This window comes from Ranitomeya imitator, chromosome 3, assembly GCF_032444005.1.
Source record: "Ranitomeya imitator isolate aRanImi1 chromosome 3, aRanImi1.pri, whole genome shotgun sequence".
Lineage (NCBI taxonomy): Eukaryota > Metazoa > Chordata > Amphibia > Anura > Dendrobatidae > Ranitomeya > Ranitomeya imitator.
Window position 1 is genome coordinate 579509520 of NC_091284.1, and position 20074 is coordinate 579529593.

The 20074-nt window shown below is 47.4% G+C and overlaps 1 protein-coding gene across 1 annotated transcript in view; it reads right to left on the reverse strand.

Moving 5' to 3' along the window:
• Nucleotides 1–20074, reverse strand: part of STK24 (serine/threonine kinase 24) — a 115902-nt gene that overhangs the window by 94584 nt on the left and 1244 nt on the right. The window lies entirely within an intron of this gene.

The following is a 20074-nucleotide window of genomic DNA, read 5'->3' on the forward strand; positions in this document are numbered from 1 at the left end:
TATGTGGTAATAACTCTGGAACGCTTCAACATATCCCAGTGATTTTGAGATTGTTTTTTCATGACAAATTATACTTTATGGTAATGGTAAATTTAGGTCAATATGTTTTGCGTTTATTAAAAAAAAAAAAAAAAATCAGAACTTTAAGAAAAATGTTAAAAAATTAGCAATTTTCAAACTTTCAATGATTATCCACTCCCACTCCACTCCCGTCTTACCCGCTATCTCTCAGATAACTCTCTTCTCGACCCTCTTCAATCTGGCTTCCGCTCTTTACACTCTACTGAAACTGCCCTCATTAAAGTCTCTAATGACCTACTAACAGCTAAATCTAATGGTCACTACTCCATGCTAATTCTCTTGGATCTCTCTGCAGCATTCGACACTGTGGATCATCAGCTCCTCCTCACTATGCTCCGCTCCATCGGCCTCAAGGACACCGTTCTCTCCTGGTTCTCCTCCTATCTCTCTGACCGATCCTTCACTGTATGTTTTGCTGGTTCCTCCTCCTCTCACCTTCCCCTTACTGTTGGGGTTCCTCAAGGATCAGTCCTAGGCCCCCTACTCTTCTCGTTGTATACTGCCCCTATTGGACAAACAATCAGTAGATTTGGTTTCCAGTACCATCTCTATGCTGACGACACCCAATTATACACTTCTGCTCCCGATATCACACCGACCTTTTTAGAAAACACCAGTGATTGTCTTACCGCTGTCTCTAACATCATGTCCTCCCTCTATCTGAAACTAAACCTGTCAAAAACTGAACTCCTCGTGTTCTCTCCCTCTACTAACCTACCTTTGCCTGACATTGCCATCTCCGTGTGCGGTTCCACCATTACTCCAAAGCAACATGCCCGCTGCCTTGGGGTCATCCTTGATTCTGACCTTTCATTCACCCCCTACATCCGATCACTGGCTCGCTCTTCTTACCTGCATCTCAAAAACATTTCTAGAATTCGCCCTTTTCTTACTTTCGACTCTGCAAAAACTCTGACTGTTTCACTTATTCATTCTCGTCTGGACTATTGTAACTCTCTACTAATCGGTCTCCCTCTTGCAAAACTCTCCCCGCTCCAATCTGTCCTGAATGCTGCAGCCAGGATCATATTCCTCACCAACCGTTACACCGATGCCTCTACCCTGTGCCAGTCATTACACTGGCTACCCATCCACTCCAGAATCCAGTACAAAACTACTACCCTCATCCAAAAAGCACTCCATGGCTCAGCACCACCCTACATCTCCTCCCTGGTATCAGTCTACCACCCTACCCGTGCCCTCCGCTCCGCTAATGACCTCAGGTTAGCATCCTCAATAATCAGAACCTCCCACTCCCGTCTCCAAGACTTTACACGTGCTGCGCCGATTCTTTGGAATGCACTACCTAGGTTAATACGATTAATCCCCAATCCCCACAGTTTTAAGCGTGCCCTAAAAACTCATTTGTTCAGACTGGCCTACAGCCTCAATGCATTAACCTAACGATGGAAAAACAAAATCCAGCTCACCATACCGACATTCCCAGGAGCTCGGAGCACGGAACCGCTGTGTCAGGGCGTGGACGAACAGGAAAGAGAAGGAGATCCAGCTCAACGAAATAGTGAAAAATCCATAATTTATTTCACTCAAAATACAATGAAAGGACAAAACATCAGCATACAGAAAAAATTATAAAAACAAGGTCAACGCGTTTCCGGTGACTAAGCACCCTTAATCATGAATCATTATTATTATCCCTTTAATCCAGATAGTCACACCACAGCACAACATTAATAAATAACATTTCCCACATGCCTGCTTTACATCAGCATCATTTGTAAAATGTTCTTTTATTTTGTTAGTATTTTAGGAGGTTTCAAAATGTAGCAGTCATTTTTCATTTTCTCAAGAAAAATTTACAAAATGTATTTTTTAGGGACCTATCCATGTTTGAAGTGCCTTTAGGGGACCCATATATTGGGAAACCCCAAAAAGTGATACCATTTTAAAAACAGCACCCCCTGACATATTGAAAACTGCAGTCAGGTAGTTTATTAACCCTTCAGGTGATTTTCAGGAATTAATGCAATGTGGCATGACAGAAATGAAAATGTGTATTTTTAAGGCTACGTTCACATTTGCGTTGTGCGGTGCAGCGTCGGTGACGCAACGCACAACGCAAATGTAAACACATGCACAACGCAGCGTTTTGTGACACATGCGTTCACTTTTGCATGATTTTTGGAGCAAAAAAACTGCATCATGCAGCGTCCTCTGCGCCCTGACAGTTGCGCCACAGTGACGCATGCGTCACAAAACACAAGAGCAACGCATGTCCATGCGCCCCCATCTTAAATATAGGGGCGGCTGCCCCCGACGCAACGCTAATGTGAACATAGCCTAACACCTAAATGCCGCTAACTTCTGAACAGGTTACAACAGCCGTCAGACTCTTAGGGTATGTGCACACGTAGAATGGTCCACTGTGGATTTTTCTGCAGCGGATTTAATAAATCCGCAGGGCAAAACCGCTGCGTTATTTCCTGCGGATTTATCGCGTTTTCTATTGTAGATTCCGCTGCGGATTTACATCTGCAGTTTTCTATTGGAGCAGATGTAAAAACGCTGCGGATTCCGCACAAAGAATTGACATGCTGCGGAAAATAAAATGCTGCGCTTCCGCGCATTTTTTTCTGCAGCATGGGCACAGCGTTTTTTTTGTTTCCCATGGGTTTACATTGTACTGTAAACTCATGGGAAACTGCTGCGGATCCGCAGCTGCGGAAACGCTGCGGATCCGCAGCAAAATCCGCATAGTGTCCACATACCCTAAGGCCATTATTTAGTCATGAATTGCCATGGCAAACATCAGGACCACACAATCATGATCGGAGGGCACCAATTGGGATAAAGAGGAAGCCCCCACACTGTTAACCGTTTATATGATGTAGTCATTATTGAGAGCAGCATCTAAGGGGTTAAACAGATTTGGAAGGTGCAAACACTGATCGTGGTTGATGCAGTAAGTTGTCAGCTATAGTGTACAGCCGACAGCTGCTGGATTGTCACCTGTATGGGGAGGCTATTCTCTTATATCTCAGGTCAGTTAAAAGACGTATTGGCGGTCATTAAGGGTTAAAAAATCATCTCACCAGATAAACAAGTGATTTGTTTTTAGACTGACCAACAAATCAGGAAACAAGCGCTACTGGGAACACTTACTCACAATTATTGGACTATCTGAAAGGATGTTAAAATTACTGAAGAGAAAACTTTTAAAGGGAACCTGTCACCCCGTTTTTTGAGATTGAGCTATAAATACTGTACTGTATATACTGTAATCCCTTGCATCGGTGGGGGCGGCCATCTTCCTGGGGCCGCGCGTGCGCAGATCGAGTGCTCTGCTGACGCGGGATGCCGCGCGTGCGCATTAGAGATCGCGGCGGCCATTTTCCCAAAGCCGAGATGCAAACTCGGCTTTGGGAAAATGGCCGCCGCGATCTCTAATGCGCACGCGCGGCATCCCGCGGCCATTTTCCTGAAGCCCCGTGCAGCAGAGCACTCGATCTGCGCACGCGCGGCCCCAGGAAGATGGCCGCCCCCACCGATGCAAGGGATTACAGCGCAGATCGCGCGCTGTGTCTTCACCACTACACCACTACGCCACCAACGTAAAGCTGAGGAAGAACCACCGATGTCACCACGCCCTCCCGACCTGACCAGCCTGATTGACAGGCGAAAACGGCGACTTTGGTAAGTTATTTCTCAGCATACATAGGGAATCGGGGTACACTACATACACTATAGGAACACACAGCGCAGGCCCTATTTAACAGTATTTACAGCTCAATCTCAAAAAACGGGGTGACAGGTTCCCTTTAATTATTAAAAGTAAGGCTTGTGCTCCATTGCAAAATTATGCATAGTGATGACTGCTCTGTGTGATCAAGGCTGATTGCAATCCTATCATTCATGGTGTCACCATTGCTTTTAACCAATGAGAAGCATTTGAAATTGCATATGTACATGCAAAATTCATCGCTTAAATATTCATCCATGTTACAGTGTCATAGCAAACTTTTCAGCATATAAAGGTGCAACAGCATTTTTCCCTTCACCCACAGAATACAACTAAGGCCGGTTTCACACGTCAGTGGCTCCGGTACGTGAGGTGATAGTTTCCTCAAGTACCGGGGCCACTGACACATGTAGACACAGTGAAAGCAATGCATCTGTGCAGATATCATTGATTTTTTGCGGACCGTGTCTCCATGTACCAAACACGGAGACATGTCAGTGTTCGTGGGAGCGCTCGGATTACACGGACCCATTAAAGTCAATGGGTCCGTGTAAAACACGTACCGCACGCGGACGTTGTCCGTGTGCAGTCCGTGTGCCGTGCAGGAGACAGCGCTATTGTAAGCGCTGTCCCCCCCCACTGGTGCTGAAGCCGCGATTCATATCTTCCCTGCAGCAGCGTTTGCTGTAGAGAAGATATGAATAATCGTGTTTAAAATAAAGCTCCATGTCCCCACCCCCCTCCCACCGCCTGTGCGCCCCCCCGCTGTTATTAAAATACTCACCCGGCTCCCTCGCTGGCTGGCGCTGCTTCCTGTCCTGGCCGCACCTTCTACTGTATGAGCGGTCACGAGAGGCCGCCCATTACAATCATGAATATGCGGCTCCACCTCCCATAGGGGTGGAGCAGCATATTCATTACTGTAAGTGAGCGGCCTCACGTGACCGCTCATACAGTAGAAGGTGCGGCCAGGACAGGAAGCAGCGCCAGCCAGCGAGGGAGCCGGGTGAGTATTTTAATAACAGCGGGGGGGCGCACAGGCAGTGGGAGGGGGGTGGGGACATGGAGCTTTATTTTAAACACGATTATTCATATCTTCTCTACAGCAAACGCTGCTGCAGGGAAGATATGAATCGCGGCTTCAGCACCAGATGCAGGGGACAGCGCTAAACTTTAGCGCTGTCTCCTGCACGGTGTGTGTGGTACCCAGTGGGCACACGGGCGGCACACGTGTGCCACACTGATGTGCCACAGAAAGGCACCGGCACACGGATAATTCCGGTACCGATTTTTCCGGTACCGGAAATATCTGGACGTGTGAGACTGCCCTAAAGGAAATAATAAACCCTACAAACAGCGTGAATCAACACAGAGAATAGCAATACAAATCTTTCTTAACCCCTTTGCCCCCCAAGGGTGGTTTGCACGTAAATGACTGGGCCAATTTTTACAATTCTGACCACTGTCCCTTTATGAGGTTATAACTCTGGAACGCTTCAACGGATCCCAGTGATTCTGACACTGTTTTCTCGTGACATATTGTACTTCATGATAGTGGTAAAATTTCTTTGATATTACCTGCGTTTATTTGTAAAAAAAAAACGGAAATTTGGCGAAAATTTTGAACATTTCGCAATTTTCCAACTTTGAATTTTTATGCAATTAAATCACAGAGTTATGGCACACAAAATACTTAATAAGTAACATTTCCCACATGTCTACTTTACATCAGCACAATTTTGGAACCAAAATTTTTTTTGTTAGGGAGTTAAGGGTTAAAAGTTGACCAGCAATTTCTCATTTTTACAACACCATTTTTTTTTTTTAGGGACCACATCTCATTTGAAGTCATTTTGAGGGGTCTATATGATAGAAAATACCCAAGTGTGACACCATTCTAAAAACTGCACCCCTCAAGGTGCTCAAAACCATATTCAAGAAGTTTATTAACCCTAATGGTGCTTCACAGGAATTTTTGGAATGTTTAAATAAAAATGAACATTTAACTTTTTTTCACAAAAAATTTACTTCAGCTCCAATTTGTTTTATTTTACCAAGGGTAACAGGAGAAAATGGACCCCAAAAGTTGTTGTACAATTTGTCCTTAGTACACTGATACCCCATACGTGGGGGTAAACCACTGTTTGGGCGCATGACAGAGCTCGGAAGCGAAGGAGCGCCATTTGACTTTTCAATGCAAAATTGACTGGAATCAAGATGGGACACCATGTTGCGTTTGGAGAGCCCCTGTTGTGCCTAAACATTGAAGCCCCCCACAAGTGACACCATTTTGGAAAGTAGACCCCCTAAGGAACTTATCTAGAGGTGTGGTGAGAACTTTGACCCACCAAGTGCTTCACAGAAGTTTATAATGCAGAACCATAAAAATAAAAAATCATATTTTTTCACAAAATTTATCTTTTCACCCCCAATTTTTTATTTTACCAAGGGTAAGAGAAGAAATTGGATTCCAAAAGTTGTTGTCCAATTTGTCCTGAGTACGCTGAAACCCCATATGTGGGGGAGGGAACCACCGTGTGGGCGCATGGGAGGGCTCGGAAGGGAAGGAGCATCATTTGGAATGCAGACTTAGGGTATGTGCACACGTCCGGATTTTTAGCGTTTTTTTTGTGGAATTTCGCTATAAAAACGCTATAATTCCGCATCAAAAACGCTAAAAATATGCATCCTATCATTTAGAATGCATTCCAGATTTTTTGTTCAGATGGATGCGTTTTTTACCGAAAAAAAAACGCATTCCGCAAAAAAAATGGACATGCTCATTCTTTTTGCGGATTTTTAAGCCAAAATGACTTTCAGGAAAAAAAAAATAAAAATCCGCAAAAAATCCGCGCAAAAACCGCGATAAATCCACGCGGAAAAAAACGCGATTTTCTGCCAGAATTCTCCGGATTTTGTCAGGAAAAAAACCTGACGTGTGCACATACCCTTAGATGGATTGGTCTGCAGGCGTCACATTGCGTTTGCAGAGCCCCTAATGTACCTAAACAGTAGAAACCCCCCACAAGTGACACCATATTGGAAACTAGACCCCCCCAAGGAACTTATCTAGATGTATTGTGAGAACTTTGAGCCCCAAGTGTTTTACTACAGTTTATAACGCAGAGCCGTGAAAATAAATCTTTTTTTTTTCCCACAAAAATTATTTTTTAGCCCCCAGTTTTGTATTTTCCCAAAGCTAACAGGAGAAATTGGACCCCAAAAGTTGTTGTCCTATTTGTCCTGAGTACGCTGATACCCCATATGTTGGGGTAAACCCCTGTTTGGGCACACGGGAGGGCTCGGAAGGGAAGGAGCACTGTTTTACTTTTTCAACGCAGAATTGGCTGGAATTGAGATCGGACGCCATGTCACGTTTGGAGAGCCCCTGATGTGCCTAAACAGTGGAAACTCCCCAAATTATAACTGAAACCCTAATCCAAACACACCCCTAACCCTAATCCCAACAGTAACCCTAACCACACCTCTAACCCTGACACACCCCTAACCCTAATCCCAACCGTAAATGTAATCCAAACCCTAACCCTAACTTTAGCCCCAACCCTAACTTTAGCCCCAACCCTAACTGTAGCCTTAACCCTAGCCCCAACCCTAACCCTAACCGGAAAATGGAAATAAATACATTTTTTTAATTTTTCCCTAACTAAGGGGGTGGTGAAGAGGGGTTTGATTTACTTTTATAGCAGTTTTTTTAGCGGATTTTTATGATTGGCAGTCGTCACACACTGAAAGACGCTTTTTATTGCAAAAATTTTTTTTTGCCTTACCACATTTTGAGAGCTATAATTTTTCCATATTTTGGTCCACAGAGTCATGTGAGGTCTTGTTTTTTGCGGGACGAGTTGACGTTTTTATTGGTAACATTTTTGGGCACGTGACTTTTTTGATCGCTTTTTATTCCGATTTTTGTGAGGCAGAATGACCAAAAACCAGCTATTCATGAATTTCTTTTGGGGGAGGCGTTTATACCGTTCCGCGTTTGGTAAAATTGATAAAGCAGTTTTATTCTTCGGGTCAGTACGTTTACAGCGATACCTCATTTATATCATTTTTTTATGCTTTGGCGCTTTTATACGATAAAAACTATTTTATAGAAAAAATAATTATTTTTGCATCGCTTTATTCTGAGGACTATAACTTTTTTTTTTGCTGATGATGCTGTATGGGGGATCGTTTTTTGCGGAACAAGATGATGTTTTCAGCGGTACCATGGTTATTTATATCAGTCTTTTTGATCGCGTGTTATTCCACTTTTTGTTCAGAGGTATAATGATAAAGCGTTGTTTTTTGCCTCGTTTTTTTTTTTTTTTTCTTACGGTGTTTACTGAAGGGGTTAACTAGTGGGACAGTTTTATAGGTTGGGTCGTTACGGACGCGGCGATACTATATATGTGTACTTTTATTGTTTGGCTTTTTTATTTAGATAAAGAAGCGTATTTATGGGAATAATATTTTTTTTTTCTTTATTTAGGAATTTTTTTTTTTTTTTTACACATGTGGAAATTTTTTTTTTTACTTTGCCCCGGGGGGGGACATCACAGATCGCTGATCTGACAGTTTGCACAGCACTCTGTCAGATTAGCGATCTGACTTACAGCAGTGCAGGCTTACCAAGCGCCTGCTCTGAGCAGGCACTTGGTAAGCCACCTCCCTCCCTGCAGGACCCGGATGCCGCAGCCATTTTGGATCCGGGCCTGCAGCGAGGAAGGAGGTAGGAGACCCTCGGAGCAACGCAATCACATCGCGTTGCTGCGGGGGTCTCAGGGAATGCTTCCCTATACCGCCGGCACACCGCGATCATGTTTGATCGCGGTGTCGGGGGTTAATGTGCCGGGGGCAGTCCGTGACCGCTCCTGGCACATAGTGCCGGATGTCAGCTGCGATAGGCAGCTGACACCCAGCCGCGATCGGCCGCGCTCCCCCCGTGAGCGCGGCCGATCGCTATGACGTACTATCCCGTCGAGGGTCAGATAGGCCCAGGTCACCTCGACGGGATAATACGTCAAAGGTCAGAAAGGGGTTATACAACTCGGGTGTTGCTTTAAGTCATTGGAAGGACAACCTCTGTACCAATTTTAAATCACTGACAGACAAACAAGTTTTCCTCAAGAATATCCCTGTATTTCGCACCATCTATCTTCCCCTTGACGTCGACCATTTTCCCTGTCCCTTCTGCCGAAAAACATCCCACAGCATGATGCTGCCACCACCATGTTTCACTGTGGGGATTGTTATGACCTGGTGGTAAGGACAACAATAGACCTGATGGTTAAGAGCACCCGGAAAGACCTGATAGGCACAAAAACACAGAACAAGCTCTGGGAAGTGGGAACTCTGCTGACCGCAATCCCTAAGCCTATCACACACACTAAAAATAGCCGTGGATTGCTCCTAACGCTCCCTATGCAACTCGACACAGCCTCAGAAACTAGCTAGCCCTTAAGAGGAAAAATCAGCCTACCTTGCCTCAGAGAAACTCCCCAAAGGAAAAGGCAGCCCCCACACACATTGACTGTGAGCAAGATGAAATCACAAACACAGAGATGAAATAGATTTAGCAAAGAGAGGCCCGACTTACTGAACAGACAGAGGATAGGAAAGGTCACTTTGCGGTCAGCACAAAAACCTACAAAAGCCACGCAGAGAGTGCAGGGAAAAAAAAACCCTTCCGCACTGACTCACGCTGCGGGGGGCGCCCCTCTGCGTCCCAGAGCTTCCAGCAAGCAAGGCAATATTTAACAATAGCAAGCTGGACAGAAAAAATAGCAAACAAGCAAAATAGCAAAGAGGAACTTAGCTTCTGCTGGAGTAACAGGTAACCAGTACGATCCAGGAGCAAACTAGAGCCATAGTACAACATTGACAGCTGGCATCTAGCAATGATCCAAGAGGAGTTAAATTGAGTAGCCAGCTAACGAATTAATCTCGTCACCTGTGGAAGGAAACTCAGAAACACCCACAGCCACCAGAGAAAGTCCATGGACAGAACCAGCCGAAGTACCATTCCTGACCACAGGAGGGAGCTCAACAACAGAATTCACAACAGGGGATGTTGTTCTTGAGGTGATGTGCTGTGTTGGATTGGTGCCAGACATAGCGTTTACCTTGGTGGCCAAATAGTTCAATTTTGGTCTCATCTGACCACAGCACCTTCCTCCATACATTTGGGGAGTCTCCCACATGTCTTTTAGCAAACTCAAAATAAGCCTTACAATTTGTATGTGTAAGTAAAGGATTTTTTGCCCACTCTTCCATACAGGCCACCTCTATGGAGTCTACGGCATAGGCCGGGGTCACACTTTTTTTTTTTTTAACCAATCAATGTTTATTGAAAATTTTACATATTAAACAACACAACAGCAAACTTCAGGGCGAGGGGGGAGAGGGAGAATGAAAGAGGAAGATGGGGGGGGGGGGGGGGGAGGAAAAGGGATAAGGGGAAAGGTCCAATGCATAACATATTAAAGACCACAATGTAATCAGTACACAATACACAAATACAGTGTCAGATAAAGCAAAAAAAAAAAACAGAATTAGAGAAGCATACGATTTAAATATGGGAGAGAGCAGACTGGGATATATATGCCGAGGACATCCAGGGATCCCACCACGAGAGGACCCTAGCTCTCCTCGCTAGACCCTGAGCCATAATAACCTCATAGCAGAAGTGTAAGTCGATCCTGGAGACCAGCTCTGCTCTGGAAGGGACATCCGAGGACTTCCAATGCTTCGCGATACATTGTCTAGCGGCAACTAGGATATTAGAAACTATGGGCCGAAGGGGGGAAGGGAGATCAATGAGGGAGATGCCTAGAACAGCGAGCTGACCACTCAGCACAAGGGGGAGACGGGTCAGATCAACAATCAAAGCTTCCACTTCGCGCCAGAAGACCGGAATCTGCGGGCACGACCACCAGATATGAGAGGAGGACCCCAAGGCGCCACATTTCCTCCAGCAGAGAGGGGAGGAAGCTGGGAAAACCTTCGCCAGGTGGACGGGGGTGAGGTACCAGTGGAGCTGAATTTTTTTCACCTGTTCCAAGTGGCCAAGACAAGACGAGAACCTGGAAGGGTGTACCATAGCAAATTGCCAATCCTCCAGGGGGGCCTCAAAACCCAGCGCGGACTCCCAGGAAGACATGAAAGGAAGCTTGTCAGAAGAACCAAATGAAATGAGGGCTTTATAGATTATGGAGATGCCATGTGGCACAATAGTTGCCGGTCAGAAGAATCTATGGGCCGGATCCTCTCACAAAGGCGGGGGCGTCACGAATGGCCGACATGACCTGAGAAAGCTGCGGATCTGCAGGTATTGAAAGAAGTCAGACTTAGTAAGGGAGAATCTCCCTGAGAGGTCCTCAAACGACAAAATGCCGTCCGAGCCGAAACGGTCCGCCACCCGGAGCACCCCACGCCTCGTCCAGGAGGAAAGAGAAATGTGGCCGATGGCACACTCCAGAGCCTGCAAAGAAACATAGTCAAACATAAATATTAGATGGGAAGTGCTAAGCAGCGCCCATAGTTTAGAAGCATTCCTAATAGAACGGAGACAGGGGCCCACAAGAGGAACTTGAAGCAGCTGAAGCTCCAAGAGCAATCTAAGGGAGTTTTTGGGGGCAAAATGAGATTCAATCAGAAACCAGGGCAAACATGAGTTCCCCTCCCACCATATTTTAAGGGGCTCAAGGATCGCCGCCCTATAGTAAGACTGCACCACAGGAGCTCCCAACCCCCCCACAGAGTACGGTAGGGACATGATCCGACGCTTGACCCTATGGGGCTTCTTATTCCAAATAAACCGGTCTATAAGGGATTGAAAAGCTGAAATAAACTTCGAGGGGATGAAAAGGGGGAGGCACCGAAAAAGGTACATTATTTTGGGAAGGAATAGCATTTTCGCCGTTTGTATGCGGGCCATCCATGAGAGGGACGCACTTGATAATTGCTCCATGCCCTTCCTAACCTCCGAAAGAGTTTCTTCACAATTCATACGGACTATGTTATCTAGCTTAATTATCCTGATGCCTAGGTACGTAAAGCCCAAGGGAGCCCAAATAAACGCATATTGAGATTGAATTTGAATCTGAAGGGGGGCGGGGAGGAAAAGGGGAAAAATTGTGGATTTGGTCAGATTAAGCTTATAATATGAAACCGCCGAAAACTCAGATAGGATGGAAGTGATCGCGTTCAGTGAGGTTAAGGGTGAGGTGCAGGTCAGGACCACGTCGTCGGCATAGAGACCAATTTTATGTTCAGATCCCCCCACCGCGATTCCCTTTATGTCCGCGCTCTGCCTGACCATGGCAGCCAAAGGCTCCATGACCAGAGCAAAGATGATAGGGGAGAGGGGGCATCCCTGACGAGTACCATTCCGAATAGGAAAAGTCCAAGACCCGAATCCCGCCGATCGAACCGACGCGCATGGATTGGAATATAATGCCATAACCGCTTTGCCCGGTGAGCCCAAATCTCTCCAGTGTGAGTTCAATATAACCCCAGTGCACCCTGTCGAACGCCTTTTCGGCATCAAGCGACAGAAATACACTGGGGAGGCTCCCCCTCTCCACCACATCCAAGAGATCTATCAGACGCCTGGTGCCATCCCTGGTCTGTCTGCCAGGAACAAACCCAACTTGGTCGGGGTGGATGAGACTAGGAAGGACCGAGAATAATCTATTGGCCCAGACCTTTGCATAAATCTTAACGTCGCAGTTTAAAAGTGCTATCGGGCGGAAGTTCCCCGGAGATGTTGTGGGATTCCCTTGTTTGGGGAGAGTCGCAATGGAAGCTTCCAACCCCTCCGCCCTTATACTGCCAACCGACAACCAATTATTAAAAAGGCGCAAAAGATAGGGCGAGAGGACAGAGAAGAACTGAGCATAGTAAAGGAAAGAGAAGCCATCAGGCCCCGGGGAGGAACTCTTATTGGCCTCTCTAACAATCTGCGAGAGTTCAGACTCGACAATGGGAGCGTTTAGGAAAGAGAGCTGCTCCTGGGTGACCGAGGGGAGATTAGCCCTCTCCAAGAACGCCAAAATTGACTCCCGCGAAGGCTGGGGAATCCCTGGGTCAGACCCGAGGTCATAGAGAGAGGAATAATAAGATACAAACTCCTCAGCAATCTGAATCGGGTTGCGAACCTGGGAGCCGTCAGGCCTGAGCAAAAATGGGATCTTGGATTGAGCCTCTCTCTTCCTAACACGTCTGGCCAGAACAGCACCCGCTCGATCCCCCATTGTGTAAAATTTGGCTCTAGTTTTCCTCAGGGCCTTCTCAGCTTTGTGGAGGAGTAGATTACGAACATGCATTCGGGCCTTAGAAAGGTCAGAGAGAAGCGCTGGGGTAGGAGATAGTTTATGAGCAGACTCCAGACGAGATAATTCGTCTAGGGCTGAATGGAGGGACGCATTGTACTTCTTCTTAGCCTTTGCCTCCAGCTTAATGAAATGACCCCTAATTACCGCCTTGTGGGCGAACCAGAGGGTGTCATCACCTATGTCAGGAGTATCATTGGAGGCAAAAAATTCCCCCAAGGCCTCCTCTATACATTGGGAGTTGGATTGGTCAGCAAGGAGATGGGCATTGAGACGCCAGTACGCAGGAGGTCTGATGGCCAAGGGGTCTTTCAGGGTAAGGGACACCGGGGCATGGTCCGACCAGGTGATACTGCCTATATCCGATGAGATGCAGTGAGGAAGAGCCACGTCATTCACCAGCACAAAATCAATCCTGCTATAGGAACCGTGTCTGGGAGACAAAAATGTGTAATCTCTCTCACCGCAATGCAGATATCGCCAGACATCATGCAAGTGGAAAGAGTCAGTTAGAGGCCCGATCTCGCATCTAGTCAGGGAAGAGCAGTCAAGAACTCTAGACACTGGGGCATTGAACTCACCAGCAATCAGTTTGTGACCGTGTTGGATATCGTGTAGAGTTTTGAAAACGCCCTCCAGAAACTTAAGCTGCCCTACGTTAGGAGCGTAGATCGAGGCAATAGTATAGGGGGCATTATTAATAAGGCATAGAACCACAATGAATCTACCCAGCGGGTCCGCTATAGAGCGAACCAGCTGAAAGGAGTTGGACCTGCTGAAAAAAATGGCTACTCCCGCCTTTTTTGACGGGCCATTGGCGAAAAACTGATGCGGGAATAAACCTGATTGCATTCTGGGATTATCACATTCCAGCAAGTGAGTTTCCTGAAGACATAAAATATCATGGCGGGATTTGCCCAACTGACGCCAGACCACAGACCTCTTGCCCGGTGAGTTGAGGCCATTAACGTTAATTGAATACAGTGAGATACTCATTGAAAAGGCATAAAAACAGTTTTACAATCCTCAGACACAGATAGCCTGTGCAAAGGCATAGAAAACATGTGGCCAATAGACTAGGACATAAGTAAGGGCAGACCGGGAACAGGGAGGAGAGAAATAGGGAAACAAACAAGACATACGACAAATAAACCAGTGGACCGAGGTCCATTCAGGGATACCCTGAGTCCAGAAGGTGAGAATCAGAAAAACAGTTCACCTATGGGGCAAACAAATGCTGCGGGAACTCTCAAAAGAGAAACCAACGCAGCTTAAAAAAACGAAAAAGGAAAAACCAAGTGTATCCGTGCGGGAAAATAGCCAGGAACCATAGTTGCAGTGGGCTCAGGCCACCTCCCAGTCCGGTGTAATGCGGGTCCCGAGACCTCCGCCAGCTCCAGGCTTAGAAAGGTTCACGGAGCTCGAGGGGTCTGGAGTCGGGAGACCCCATTTGGAGAGAGCAGAAGCTGCGTGGGACGGAGTTAGGCAGGTGGTGATTGATCCGTCTTTGCGGATGAGCAGCTTGGTAGGGAACCCCCAACGGTACAGGATGCCCTTCTCTCTGAGGATGGTAGTATAGGGGGCAAAGGCCCTCCGCAGGGCCAAAGTACCCGGGGAGAGATCCGGAAAGACTGAGATGCTTGCAAATCTTTCAAGAAGAGCTGGGTTCCTCCTCAGGGCCTGTAGAAAGTCCTCCTTCATTTTGAAAAAGTGTATGCGTGCCAGCACATCTCTGGGGATGGAGGGCCCCAGGCCGGAGGGTTTAGGGATCCTATGCACGCGGTCAATTATGAAGTCCTTTGGCGCGAACTGCGGTAGGGCTGCCGCCATAAAGTCCTGCAGAAATAGCTTCAAATCCCCTGCCAGGACAGATTCCTCAATGCCTCTAAGTTTGACGTTATTTCTCCTGGACCTATCTTCCAGGTCCAGGGCTTTAGAGTGAGTTTTAGCGGCCAGGGTTTGCAGGGTCTCATGGGCGTCCCAGAGTTCGTTATGAGAAGAGACTAGCTCCGCCATCTTGCGTTCCAAACGGTCCGTGCGATTACCCAGCTCTGCCACCTCTCCTCTCAGCTCAGCCAGCATAGTGTGCATATCCTCTTGGATGGAGGTTCTGAGGTCTCCAAGTAGACCTTTGAGGAGAGAAGCGGTCACCGGACCGTCGGTCGGTCGTCGGCCGAATCAGATGCCGTACCGCCTGAATGCGACGCTGCTCCGCCTGAATGAGACGCTGCTCCGCCTGGATGCGACGCCTGTGCGTTGCGTTGTGAAGAGCGGGAAGGCCTGGGGGAGGACGGCGCCATCTTGGATGCCGGCGGTGGCCGCAAAGAAGTCAGGAATTCTCCTGGAGGGGTCACGGGTGCCAGCTCTGGATTTCCCCATACACTCACCGATGCACCGGGAGCCAGTACCGATGTCGTGGAGGCAAACGAGGACACCGGAGAGGTAGAAATGTGCCGCTTTAGGGTTCCTGGCTGAGGAGCTCCCGCTCTGTGCGACCTACTCCATCGGCAGACAGGCCACGCCCCGCCGGGGTCACACTTTTGAGGGCAATGCGAGAAACTCACGGGAGTCTCTCGCCTTAATACCCGGCACTGCTGCCAGCACTCGGGACCTAAGCGTGCGGCTGCATGTATTTCTATGCAGCTGAACGCCCCAGTCCCGAGTGCCAGGTATTAATACGAGTTTCTCGCATTGCACTCGCAAGTGTGACCCCGGCCTTATTGTGGTGATATGGACAGATACTCCAGTCTCTGCTTGGGAACTCCTCAGCTCATTCGGGGTTACCTTTGATCTCTGTGCTGCCTCTCTGATTAATGCCATCCTTGCCCGGGATGAGAGTTTTGGTGGGCATTCCTCTCTTGGCAGGTTTGTTGTAGTACTATGTTCTTTCCATTTGATGATAATGGATTTGATGGCTGTCCAGAGGATCATCAGAAATTAATTTTTCTTTTATTTTTATTTTTTTAAATAACCCAACCCTGACTTGTACTTCTTAACAACTTTGTCCCTGGCTTGTTTAGAAATCTCCTTGGTCTTCATAATGTTTGGTTAGTGATGCCCCTTGCTCAACCGCTTTCTGACATCTGACGCACTATCCAGTCGAGGTGGTATGGGCCCGTATGAAAGACAGGATAGTACGTCATTACCGATCAGCTATCGCAGCTGACATTCGGCACTATGTGCCAGGAGCGGACACTGACCGCTCCTGGCACATTAACCCCCGGCACACTGCGATCAAAGATGATCGCAGCGTTCCGGCGGCACAGGGAAGCATCGCGCAGGGAGGGGGCTCCCTGCATGCTTCCCTGAGACCCTCGGAGCAACGTGATGTGATCGCGCTGCTCCGAGGGTCTCCTACCTCCTCCACCCTGCAGGCCTGGATCCAAAATGGCCGTGGGGGCCTTCCAGCAGCAGGAGTGAGGCGATGCTTTGAAGGGCCCCGGCCTTTCAGAAAATGTCAGCAGTCACCGCGCTTCCCATGCTTTTCACTGAAATGGATTTCGGGAAAACGGCCACCGGAGGTGGCGCATGTGTAGATATAGATCTTGGCTCCTGAGTTTCATACCAGCGAAAAAGATGGGAAATGCAGGGACTGCAGACAGACATTTTGTAAAAGCCCGCGTCCTGCCGCAGCCTCACAGCGCCGAAGATCCCCTCTTCCCAGCCCAGGGCACACAACATCACCCCACTACTGCCGCCGCCAGCTTCCTCAGCGTCTCTGCCTCCTGAACCCCGCACCACAGAAGCAGCCATCCTCCTCCCTCAGTAAGCTACTCTAAAAGTGGACTATAAGACGCACCACCATTTTATTTAAAAAAATGTTCTATTTTACTCATGAAAATTTGGAGTGTGTCTTCTGGTCCAATGTGTTTTATAGTCTGCAAGAAATGGTAATTCCTTGCACCAGAAATATGTAGGGGCCTCACAGCAATATGGGTGAATACATATGCACATGCCAATTTTTTGTTATTTGATCCCATACATTTAATTTATGCCTTTATATTTCTCACTTTGCTTAACCAATTTAGACTATTTAGTGCTGATGCATTACAAACAATTCAGATTACAAAAATATTTAAACACGGGTTGTAATGTAACAAAATAGGTTAAAAGCAAAGGGGGTGGATACTTTCGCAAGCAACTGTATATAAACTGCATGAATTGCACAATTTTTTTACTTTTCTGTAACACTCTTGTTTCAGAAAAAAATATAATTTAAAGAACCAGCTGGTGACCATAGTCGGAGGCAGGACTAGTCCAGGTCCACCCCATCTTTTCTCGGCACTGCTGCAGGTGGCGTAGGCTACTTTCACACATCAGGTTTTCGGCGTCAGGCTCAATCCAGCTAAATGTAAAAAAAAAAAAGGATCCGGTGTTGCCACCAGATCCGTTTTTTTCCCATAGACTTGTATTAGTGCTGGATTGCGCCTGATGACCTTGCGTTTCGTCCGGTTTTTAACGGATCTGGCAAATCTGCCGTTTCCGGTTTCTTGAAAAAACATCCATAGCAACGTTTTTTTGTCTCCGGCGAAAAAGTCGGAAGCGCTGCATCTGGCGCTTCCGGCTGTTTGCTAGAATGGAAGTCTATGGGAGCCGGAAGGTGCCAAAAATGATGGATTCTGGCATCGGATTCTAGTTTTTTAAACTGAGCATGGGCCAAATATTTTTTTTATCCAATAATCTAGATATGCTAGCCGATCCGTCGGAAAAAACACGGATCTGTCGCATCAGTTTTTCACAATCTGCGCCGGATCCAGTTTTTCCCAACATTCGCCGGATTGTGCCTGATGCAGAAAACCTGATGTGTGAAATTAGCCTTAGGCTGCTTTCACACATCAGGTTTTTGGTTTCAGGCACAATCCGGCAGTTTCAGGCACAATCTGGATCAGTTTTTTTCTGATGCCTGATCCGTTTTTTCCCCATAGAGTTGTATTACTGCCGGATTGTGCCTGAAGGACATGTGTTTCATCCGTTTTGTGCCGGATCCGTCCCTTCAGGCTTTTTTGCCGGATACAAAAACGTCTCCTGCAACGAATCCCTTTTTTCCACACTGAGCATGCTCAGAAGTCTCTCTTTCTCTCTCTAAATATGCGCAGTACATAGAACCGGATCCAGCTAAAAAACAGATCCGGTGCATCAGTTTGCATCCGTTTTTTCACCATTTACACCGGATCCGTTTTCAAGCAAATTTGCCGGATTGTGCCTGAAACCAAAAACCCGATGTGTGAAAGTAGCCTTAGGCCGGTTTCACATGTCAGTGGCTCCGGTACGTGAGGTGACAGTTTCCTCACGTACTGGAGCCACTGACACACGTAGACACAGTGAAATCAATGCATCTGTGCAGATGTCATTGATTTTTTGCGGACCGTGTCTCCGTGTGCCAAACACGGAGACATGTCAGTGTTCGTGGGAGCGCTCGGATTACACGGACCCATTAAAGTCAATGGGTCCGTGTAAAACACGTACCGCACATGGACGTTGTCCGTGTGCAGTCCGTGTGCCGTGCAGGAGACAGCGCTACTGTAAGCGCTGTCCCCCCCACTGGTGCTGAAGCCGCGATTCATATCTTCCCTGCAGCGGCGTTTGCTGTAGAGAAGATATGAATAATCGTGTTTAAAATAAAGGTCCATGTCCCAACCCCCCTCCCACCCCCTGTGCGCCCCCCCGCTGTTATTAAAATACCCGGCTCCCTCGCTGGCTGGCGCTGCTTCCTGTCCTGGCCGCACCTTCTACTGTATGAGCGGTCAAGTGGGGCCGCCGATTACAGTCATGAATATGCGGCTCCACCTCCAATAGGGGGTGGGGACATGGACCTTTATTTTAAACACGATTATTCATATCTTCTCTACAGCAAACGCTGCTGCAGGGAAGATATGAATCGCAGCTTCAGCACCAGATGCACGGTGCGTGTGGTACCCAGTGGGCACTCGGGCGGCACACGTGTGCCACACTGATGTGCCACAGAAACGCACCGGCACACGGACACGGATAATTCCGGTACCGATTTTTCCGGTATCGGAATTATCTGGACGTGTGAGACTGGCCTTAGGCTAAATTCACACTGCGTTAGCAGCAGCCCGTTCAGCACATATGCTAACTGGCTGCTGCTAGCGCAAGTGCCGGCGCTACATCGCGCTAGCGCAGATGGAGCATCTGCTAGCTCCATCTGCGCTACCAGTGACGGACCCGGAAACGCTGCAGCCCGCGTCTCGGGTCCATCACTCAAATGACGGCACATCGCTAGCGCACGCCCATTGTTCTTTCACCATACCTGCAGTTCGTGACACCTAGCTGCAGGGGAACTTTTTATAAATTGAGAAAAGACTCTCGTGCTTAACCATGCTGCTCCTCAACCAACGCTGGAACCTCAAGGTATAATATAACGTATGTGTTTCATGGTGTCACCTACCCTGCTACGGCTGATCTCTTTTTACATGGCAAACATGGTCCATCGCAAGAGACAACCCTGAAGCCTGGAACGAACGTCCGTCAAGGCTTTATTGAGCTCTGTGAGCCACATTATGGCCTCATGAATCTAGTGTAGCACTACACAAATCCCAAGAGCAAGATCGCTAATGCATCTAGAAAGGTGTACCTGCCACAGAGCCTGAACATACTGACAGCAAGTCCATTTTATATAGAAATAAGTCTGTTCGTTCTTTTGAGCATTTTGTGCTTTTTCAGGTGTTTTTGGCAGGGGACTCGTTCCTAACCTGACTGAAAAAAAAAAACATTCTGTGAACATACTTTTGTGATGAAAACTTATGACGATTTCAATGAGAGTTGTAGAAGTATCAAACTGCATCTCAAGACCACCATTTATATCCGCGTTTGAGGTGAATATAAGACCACCCATCTACTGTACATTACGTGGCGGCACAGCTGGTAAACAGTGCCACACCTGAAGGCGGCCTACAACTGGATGTATAAATTATCTCTGTACTCTCCTTCCACCCAA